The sequence below is a fragment of the Vombatus ursinus genome, unplaced genomic scaffold (genome assembly GCF_900497805.2).
Source record: "Vombatus ursinus unplaced genomic scaffold, bare-nosed wombat genome assembly UNPS02009835.1, whole genome shotgun sequence".
Taxonomy (NCBI): domain Eukaryota; kingdom Metazoa; phylum Chordata; class Mammalia; order Diprotodontia; family Vombatidae; genus Vombatus; species Vombatus ursinus.
In genome coordinates, this window is record NW_020949613.1 from 12,977,086 (window position 1) to 12,986,578 (window position 9,493).

Genomic DNA, 9,493 nt, shown 5'->3' on the forward strand with positions numbered 1-9,493 from the left:
TTAAAGTATGACAGTACCCCTCAAAATAATAATGTCTGACACAAAGAAATGGAATTTCAAAAAGTGGAATTTCAGGCATGCTAGTACAAGAATGGGTGGCCTAGCCAACAGCCTACAAATCACATCGTGCCCCTAGGCTCTTTTGAGGCATTGAAGTATCCCTGAGATGTATTTCACCTTCTAAGGAAACTATGAAGGAAATCAAGGGATGCATCTGCCTCATGCAGTGCAAAGACTTTATTAATGCTTTTACTTAATCTGTTTATATTTAGTGTTTAATACAGAAGACATCCTTTCATCTCCTAAATAAAAAACTCAATGTTAATAGGTCTAGCTAGAATTAGAGTATAGTAGTTCCAAAGTTTGGAAGACAAGTTATTTAAACAACTTGAAACCTGAAGATTTTCCAATGATTGATTCAGAGAGGTCGTGAATTGAAAGTTAGGCACAGTATTTTAATAGCACAAATTTTCAAGCACAAAAGTCTCTCTCTACTCATGATTATTTTAACTTTTTGTTAGCTTTTCACAGTAGGAGCTGCCCCACTGCACACCCAACTGGCCAGCTCCAGTTGGGCAGTGCAACTCCTTCTTTCCTTCCTTCCTTCCTTCATTTATCTTCCTTTCCTTCCTTCCTTCCTTCCTTCCTTCCTTCATTCCTTCCTTCCTTCCTTCCTTCCTTCCTTCCTTCCTTCCTCCTTCCATCTCTCCTTCCCTTCTCTCCCTCTGTCCACATAGGGTATCCTTTACCTGTGGGTGCTCTGCTCAAAGGAATGTAAATTTTGATCATTGAAACTTCCCAAGATATCTTGGGTTTGACTGGCTAGATTTCTTTTTTAAAGACCATGCCTTAATCCCAAATCACTCTGGCTCTCACTGATTGGCCACCAATAGCTCCCAGTCCAATCTTACTTGGTCATTGTTTGGGGCCTGATGGCTCAGAGCAAGTGTAAATAGCAATTGTTTCTGTTTTGGCCAGAAACACTGAGGGTCTTCCCTCCAAGACTGATTTTTTTTTGACTAGGTAAAAGAGGCCATTCTTGCCTCATTTCTTACCTAACCTTAATCACTGAATGGGCATTGCCTCAGTCAAACTGAGACCTGGGAAAGAACCTAAACTAAAAAGGCCAAGGTCTCCCACTGCATCCAGGGACATCTCCAGTCATCCTGACTGATATCTTTCCACTGGACTGAGATGACTCCAGAGACTAGAGTGAGGCTGGTAACTTTGCACAGCACTTCCTCACTTAAATCCAATTCACTTGTAAGTGAATTTTAATTATGAAAACCAGACCCAAAGGACTCTCTCAAAGCACAAATTAATGGACTTTTCTCAGCTTAACTATACATGAAAATTTTGATTCAACATCATCAATGGATTTCAAAAAAAATGAGGCTAAAACCTATCTTTCCTTATCAAAATTCACCATTGGCTACTGGCCGAATAATATCTTGATGGAAAAGTTATTCTCTACATTTAAAGTCACTTTCACCTCATCCCTCATTGAAATTATTTCTGGATCATATGCCTAATGTGCCCTTTGTCAATCAAATAACTTCATGTACTGAGATTTTCCTAAATTGATAGGGAATAAAAAAAATTGCAATTTTACAGATTTTAAATTATCAAAACTTTCTCCTCCCTTGTGAATCTTATGCATGCCCTTACATTAATTTTCCATAAGAGATACACTTAACATTCTAGAGACTGTCTGCTAAGTTTTTTTTAGCATTTAATAGATAACAGTGCTATACTGAGGTATTCTTGATATGAAATTTCAAGTAATGGCTATCTGTAGCCTTGTGTCAAAGTAGTTGTTGTTGCCTAGTCACCACATCACTGTTCCACCTCTTCTAATTATTATACTTGTCATGAATGAGAATTTTAGTTTTAGTGTTGTGTTGGGATTCTTTTTGGATTTTTTTTTTCATTCAACCTATCTTTGCAAATATTCTACAAATAATCTGTACCCAATATTCATCTCTCAAATACCTATTGGGTCACTTATAATTAAATTCTTCATGAATTTTGCTGATCTATGATTTACAGTTATTCAGCAATGCTATTACAATATCAGATTTGAAACAACAGGGATTTGTGTCAAGTAATAGCCTTAGATCATTGAAAGTGCTTTGATTGACTTCCAGGAGCCAAGATGGTGGAGTAAGCAGTGAGTTGCTCTCACTCCTGATTGACCTCTAAAAACCCAGAAAATATTGCTGCAGGAAAAATCCTGGAATGGCAGAGCCAATAGAAAGATGGGATATGGCAGATGTTTTTTTGTTTGTTTGTTTTTGTTTTCTGTTTTTTTTAATTTAATTTAATTTAATTTTTTAGTGTGGGAAGCTTGGGGGGTGAATGGGAAAGATCCATTTCACTCTAGTGGAAGGAGAACAGTACAGAGCAGGAGGTATCCTGGCAAGCCAGTGGCAAACTCTACATCAGCAAACCAATGGGAGATCCTGAGCCCCAAGACAGAGGAGCAGGCAAGCTCCAGCACCACACCCCCATGTGCCTTGGTACAGCCAAGGAACTAGTAGACTCCAGCTCAGAAAACCACCGTGTGCACAAGCAGGCAGGCATCCTGCAGTGGACAAACATCCAGGCAGGCAGGCATTTTCAAGCAGCCAAACCTTCCTATACTTCAGAGAACATTGGATGAGCAGGAAACCTCCAGGGTCAGATACCCAGCCCCACCCTTAGAACTTCAGTGTAGCCCTGGGGAAATGCAGAAAAAACCCAACTAACCTGAGCACCCTCCAGCCACCACCACTAAAACTCCAGCTCAGCACCAGGTAAGTTGTCAGACTCTTACAGCCTCCAGCTGTCAGCACCTGAGACCACAGCACACAAAGTCACTGACTCAGCACAAGAAGCTTGGGACAGGGCTCCCTGTGATCCAACAGGAGAGCTCAAATTTAAAAGTCAAGTAATAACAAACATCATGAGCAAAAAGCAGAAATGGACAATGACCATAGATTCTTTCTATGGGGACAGGGAAGATCAAAACACAAATTCGGAAGAAGACAACATTGTTAATATACCCACATTTGAAACATCAAAGGTGGATATGAACTGGTCTCCAAGTCCAAAAAGCCTTCTTGGAAAAGTGCAAGAAGGATTTTAAAAGTCAAATAAGAGAAGTAGAATTAAAAATGGGAAATGGGAAGTATGCAAGAGAGTCAATAGCTTAGAAAAGGAAGGACAAAAATTGACTGTAGAAAACAATTCCTTAAAAAGTAGAACTGACCAAATGGAAAAAAAGGTACAAAAGTTAATAGAAGGAAACAATACATTAAATATTAGAAGTTGGTAAGTAGAAGATAATGACTCTATGATACATCAAGAATCAGTCAAGCAAGGCACAATAGTATCTATGAATCCTTTCTGCTTCTGGGAGCCAAGATGGCAGAGTAAGAGATGAGTTGCTCTTACCCTTCCTTATTAACCTCTGAAAGCCCAGAAAATATCACCCCAGGAAAAAAAAAAACCCTGGAATAGCTGAACCAGAAGAAAGATGGGGTGCAGCAGTCTAGTAGCTCAGGTAGCTTGAGGCATTAATGGAAAAGGCCCCTCCTACCCTGGGGAAAGGGGACCATTACAAAATGGGAGGTATCTCAGCAAGCTAGTGGAAAGCCTCACCTCAGCATACCAGGAGGAGATCCTGAAGCCCAGGTGGTGGAGCAGGCAAACACCAACACCTAGAACCCTGAATGCCTCACTGAGGGTGAGAGAACCATCAGGTGCCCCAGCATTCTACAGCAACCAAGGCTCCCAGTGTCTCAGCAAAACTAAGGGAAGCAGCACTCCAAGGGGCCCAAGGTGGATAAACACCCTGCAACATCCATCTGAAAGGTGCTGAAGAAAGCAAAAGGAAGGAAAGGCCCAGGTGAGCAGGAAATCTCCAGGGGTCACATTACCCAATCCTACCCCTAGAGTTCCAGTGTTGCTGATTCCATCCCAACACCAGGTAAGTTGCCAGAACCCTACAGCCTCCAACTGCCACAGCTGGAGGCCCAAGCATAAAAAGCCAGTGATCGGGCCCTAGGCTGCCAACACAAGAAACTTGGGTCGGTGCCCTCTGCTCCCTGGTAAGACAACTCAATCTCTTTAAAGGCCAGGAAATAAGCAAACAACATGAGCAAAAAGAAACATGATAGATTCTTATTATAGGAAGAGTAAAGAACAAAGCAGAAATTCTGAAGAGGACAACATTGTCAACAAACCCACATCTGGAACCTCAAAAGGGAATATGAACTGGTCTGAAGACCACAAAGCCTTCTTAGAAGAGCTCAAGAAGAATTTTAAAAGTCAAATGAGAGAGACAGAATTAAAAAATGGGAAAAGAAATGAGAGGCATATAAGAGAGAGTCAATAACTTGGAAAAGGAAGGACAAAAATTAACTGTTGAAAACAAGTCTTTAAAAAATACAACTGGCCAACTGGAAAAAAAAATACACTGAAGAAAACAAGTCCCTAAAAAATACAATTGACCAACTGGAAAAAAAAAGTATGCTGAAGAAAAGAAGTCCCTAAAAAATACAATTGGTCAAATGGGGAAGGCGGTACAAAATCCAACAGAAGAAAACAATTTGCTAAAAATTAGAATTGAGCAAATGGAAGTTAATGACTCTATGAGAGAGCAAGAATCAGTCAAACAGAAACAAAATAATGAAAAAAAAATAGATGAAAATGTAAAATATCTCCTTGGTAAAACAAATGACCTGGAAAATAGATCCAGGAGAGATATTTGAAAAATTATTGATCTACCTGAAAATCATGATGGAAAAAAGAGCCTGGACAGTATCTTTTGTTTAATGAAGTACTGTATTTTATTAAAAATTGTATGCATTTGTCATAATTGTCATCTGTTATCACTTAAAATTCACACAATAAGGCAAGCTCCAAAACATCAAGAATTCACACTGGCACTAAAAATAAAGTCAGTGTTAATCATCTTGTTGATGTGTTGAGTGAAAAGGATAAAAGTACAACATCTTTTGGCTTTGGGCATTTTGTACTTGCAGCTGAAGCACATAGACTCCTTTTTGCATCCTCCATTCTTTTTTTAATTTTTTTAAATATATATATGCATACATGTATATATATTTTTACTTTTAGTTTTCAACATTTACTTCCACAAGATTTTGAGTTCCAAATTTTCACCCCATCCTACCCCTCCCCCCACCCCAAGATGGCATGCATTCTGAATACCCCTTTCCCTAGTCTGCTTTCCCTGCTATCTTTCCCCCACTTCCCCTTCTATTTTTCCTGTAGGGCAGGATAGATTTATGTACCCCATTTCCTGTATTTCTTATTTCCCAGTTGTATGTGAAAATATTTTTTTAAAATGTGTGTTTTTTAAACTTTGGGTACCAAAATTTCTCCCTTCCTCTCTCTCCACCTACCCTCATTAAAAAAGGCAAACAACTCAATAAAGGTTATACATGTGCAGTTATGCAAAATACTTCCATAGTAGACATGCTGTGAAAAACTAACTCTATTTCCCTTAATCCTATCCTGCCCCACCATTTATTCTATTCTTTCTTTTGACCCTGTCCCTCCTCAGACACATTTGCTTCTGATTACCCCCTTTCCCAATCTACCCTCCTCTCTATCATCCCCCTACTCTCTTGTCCCTTTCCCCTCCTATTTTCCTGTAGGATAAGACAGATTTCCATACCCAGTTGAGTGTGAATGTTATGTCCTCCTTAAGTCAAATCCTATGAGAATAAGATTCACTCATTTCCTCTCACCTTCCCCTGGTTCCCCTCCATTGTAAGAGCCTTTTCTTTTCTGTTTTTTTTTGTGAGATAATTTACCCTGTTCTACCTTTCCCTTTCTCCTTCTCCTAGTATAAGCCTCTCTCACCCCTTAATTTTATTCTCCAAATATGACCCCTTCATCTTCAACTCACCCTGTGCCCTCTATCTATCTATCTATCTATCTATCTATCTATCTATCTATCTATCTATCTATCTATCTATCTATCTATCTATCCATCTATCTATCTGTATATATATATATATACATACATATAATATTTTCCCTCCAACTACCCTAATACTGATGAAGGTCTCATGAGTTACATGTATCATCTTTCCATGCAGGAATGTAAACAGTTCAACCTTAATAAGTCTCTTATGATTTCTCTTTCCTGTTTACCTCTTCATGTTCCATTTGAGTCTTGTATTTGAAAGTCAAATTTTCTATTCAGCTCTGGTCTTTTCAACAAGAAAGCTTGTCCTCTATCTCACTGAATGACCATTTTTCCCCTGAAGAATTATACTCAGTTTTGCTGGGTAGGTGATTCTTGGTTGTAATCCTATCTCCTTTGCCCTCCAGAATATTATATTCCATGCCCTGTGGTTCGTTAATGTAGAAGCGCCTAAATCTTGTGTTATCCTGATTGTATTTCTACAATACTTGAATTGTTTCTTTCTGGCTGCTTGTAATATTTTCTCCTTGACATGGGAATTCTGGAATTTGGCTACAATATTCCTAGGACTTTTCCTTTGGGGATCTCTTTCAGGAGGAGATCAGTGGATTCTTTCAATTTCTATTTTGTCCTCTGGTTCTAAAATATCAGGGCAGTTTCCCTGGATAATTTCTTGAAAGATGATGTCTAGGCTCTTTTTTTTTTTGATCATAGCTTTCAGATAGTCCAATAACTTTTAAATTCTCTCTCCTGGATCTATTTTCCAGGTCAGTTGTTTTTCCAATGAGATATTTCACATTGTTTTCTAATTTTTCATTCTTTTGGATTTGTTTTACAGTGTCTTGATTTCTCATAAAGTCACTGCTTCCAATTGCTCTATTCTAATTTTTAAGGAAGAATTTTTTTCAGTAATCTTTTGGACTTCCTTTTCCATTTGGTCAGTTTTGTTCTTTAGGGCATTCTTTTCTTCATTGGCTTTTTGGACCTCTTTTGCCATTTGGGTTAGGCTATTTTTTAAGGTATTATTTTCTTCAGTATTTTTCTGAGTCTCATTTAGCAAGCTGTTAACTTGCTTTTCAAGATTTTCTTGAGTCACTCTCATTTCTCTTCCCTCTACTTCTCTTACTTGCTTCTCAAAATCCCTTTTGACCTCTTCCAAGGCCTGGGACTGATTCATATTTTTCTTGGAAGTTTTGTATGTAGGAGCTTTGACTTTGTTTTCTTCTTCTGGTTGTATGTTTTGATCTTCTTTGTCACCAAAGTAAGATAATATAGTCTGACTCTTTTTGCGCTGCTTGCTCATGATCCTGGCCAATTACTTGAGTTTTAAACTCTTTGTTAAGGTAAAAGTCTGCTTCCAATGTGGATAATGTACTGTCCCAAGCTTGGGGGTTTGTACAGATGTTTTTAGAGATACTTCTAGGGATCTGAAACATGTCAGTTCTTCCAAGGTCCTATGATAAGGAGTGAGGCGTTTCCTCTCCACCGCTACAACAAGCTGCACTCTGCCAGGGCTCATCCTCACCCCAGGACCATCCCTCAGAACTGTGACCCAGATCCAAGAACAGCAAAGAAAGAGATTCCTGCCTCAGCCCTGGCAAAGAGATTCTCACAATCCCCCTCTGATCAGCCACTTGATTCCCCCTCAGTCTGTGGGCTGGAAGCTCAGGTATATTGTGCCATGCAGGGAGAGGAACATAGTTTGGCGTGGGTGTGCAGGCTGCAGCGACCCTGAAGTAGGCCTCAGAGGGCTGAATCACAGGCAGCTGTGGCAGTTTCCAGACTTCTCAACCCATGAATGCCAAAGACAACTTAGAAGGTCAGTGGGAAAAGTCTATTTCTGCAGTGAGAGGGAAGCACAGGGTCCCAGTCCCATTTCTTGGGGTGGTGGCTGTTTCCTGAGCTTCTGGCCCACAGACTGAGGGGGAATCAAGTGGCTGATCAGAGTGGGATTGCAGGGATCTCTCTGCTGGTGCAGGATTCTCTTGCTTTGCCTGTGCTTGGATCTGGGTCACATTTCTGGGTGGCAGTCCTGGGGCAAGGAGAAGCGCTAGCATGGTGGAGCTGGTACTGGCTGTGGAGAGGAAACCTTCCTCACAGTTCCAAGACAGAAAAGAGTACTCATAGACTGGATCACAGGACAGGAAAGGAGTAAACACCTCGTCCTTGATCATAGTACCTTTAAAGAACTGAAAACTTACAGGTCCCTAGAAGTATCTCTGAAAACAGCTGCACAAAACCCCTGAAGCGTGGGGCAGTACATTCTCCACACTGGAAACAAACTCCTACCTTAACAAAGAGTCTATAACTCAAGTAATTGACTGGGATCATGACCAAGCAGTGCAAAAAGAGTCAGACTATATTATCTTACTTTGGTGACAAAGAAGATTAAAACATACATACAAAAAAGACAATGATGCCAAAGCACCTACATCCAAAGCCTCCAATAAAAATATGAATTGGTCCCAGGCCATGGAAGAGCTCAAAAAGGATTTTGAGAAGCAAGTAAGAGAAGTAGAGGAAAAACTGAGAATGATGCTAAAGGAGACCCAAAAAAATAAGGAAGAAAATAACACCTTAAAAAATAGCCTAACCCAAATGGCAAAAGAGGTCCAAAAAGCCCATGAAGAAAAGAATGCCCTAAAGAACAAAATTGGCCAAATGGAAAAGGAAGTCCAAAAGATTACTGAAAAAAATTCTTCCTTAAAAATTAGAATAGAGCAATTGGAAGCTAGTGACTTTATGAGAAATCAAGACACTGTAAAACAAATCCAAAAGAATGAAAAATTAGAAAACAATGTGAAATATCTCATTGGAAAAACAACTGACCTGGAAAATAGATCCAGGAGAGAGAATTCAAAAATTATTGGACTATCTGAAAGCCATGATCAAAAAAAAAAGCCTAGACATCATCTTTCAAGAAATTATCAAGGAAACCTGCCCTGATATTTTTAGAACCAGAGGGCAAAATAGAAATTGAAAGAATCCACCGATCACCTCTTGAAAGAGATCCCCAAAAGAAAACTCCTAGGAATGTTGTAGTCTAATTCCAGAATTCCCAGGTCAAGGAGAAAATATTGCAAGCAGTCAAAAGGAAACAATTCAAGTGCTGTGGAAACACAATAAGGACAACACAAGATTTAGCAGCTTCTACATTAAGGGTCCAGAGGGCCTGGAGCATGATATTCCAGAGGGCCAAGGAGTTAGGACTACAACCAAGAATCCCCTACCCTGCAAAACTGAGTATAATCCTTCAGGATAAAAAATGGTCATTCAATGAAATAGAGGACTTTCAAGTATTCCTGTAGAAAAGACCAGAGTTGAATAGAAAATTTGACTTTCAAATACAAGATTCAAGTGATACATGGAAGAGGTAAACAGGAAAGAGAAATCATAAGAAACTTATTAAGGTTGAACTCTTTACATTCCTGCAGAGAAAGATTATATTTGTAACTCATGACTTCTTTGTCAGTATTAGGGTAGTGGGAGGGAAAAATTATATGTATGTATAGATAGATAGATAGATAGATAGATAGATAGATAGATAGATAGATA

General features: G+C 39.3%; 1 pseudogene; it reads left to right on the top strand.

Moving 5' to 3' along the window:
• The first annotated feature begins 2,452 nt into the window (after nucleotides 1–2,452).
• LOC114036409 overlaps nucleotides 2,453–9,493 on the top strand; it is a 20,893-nt pseudogene continuing 13,852 nt past the window's right edge.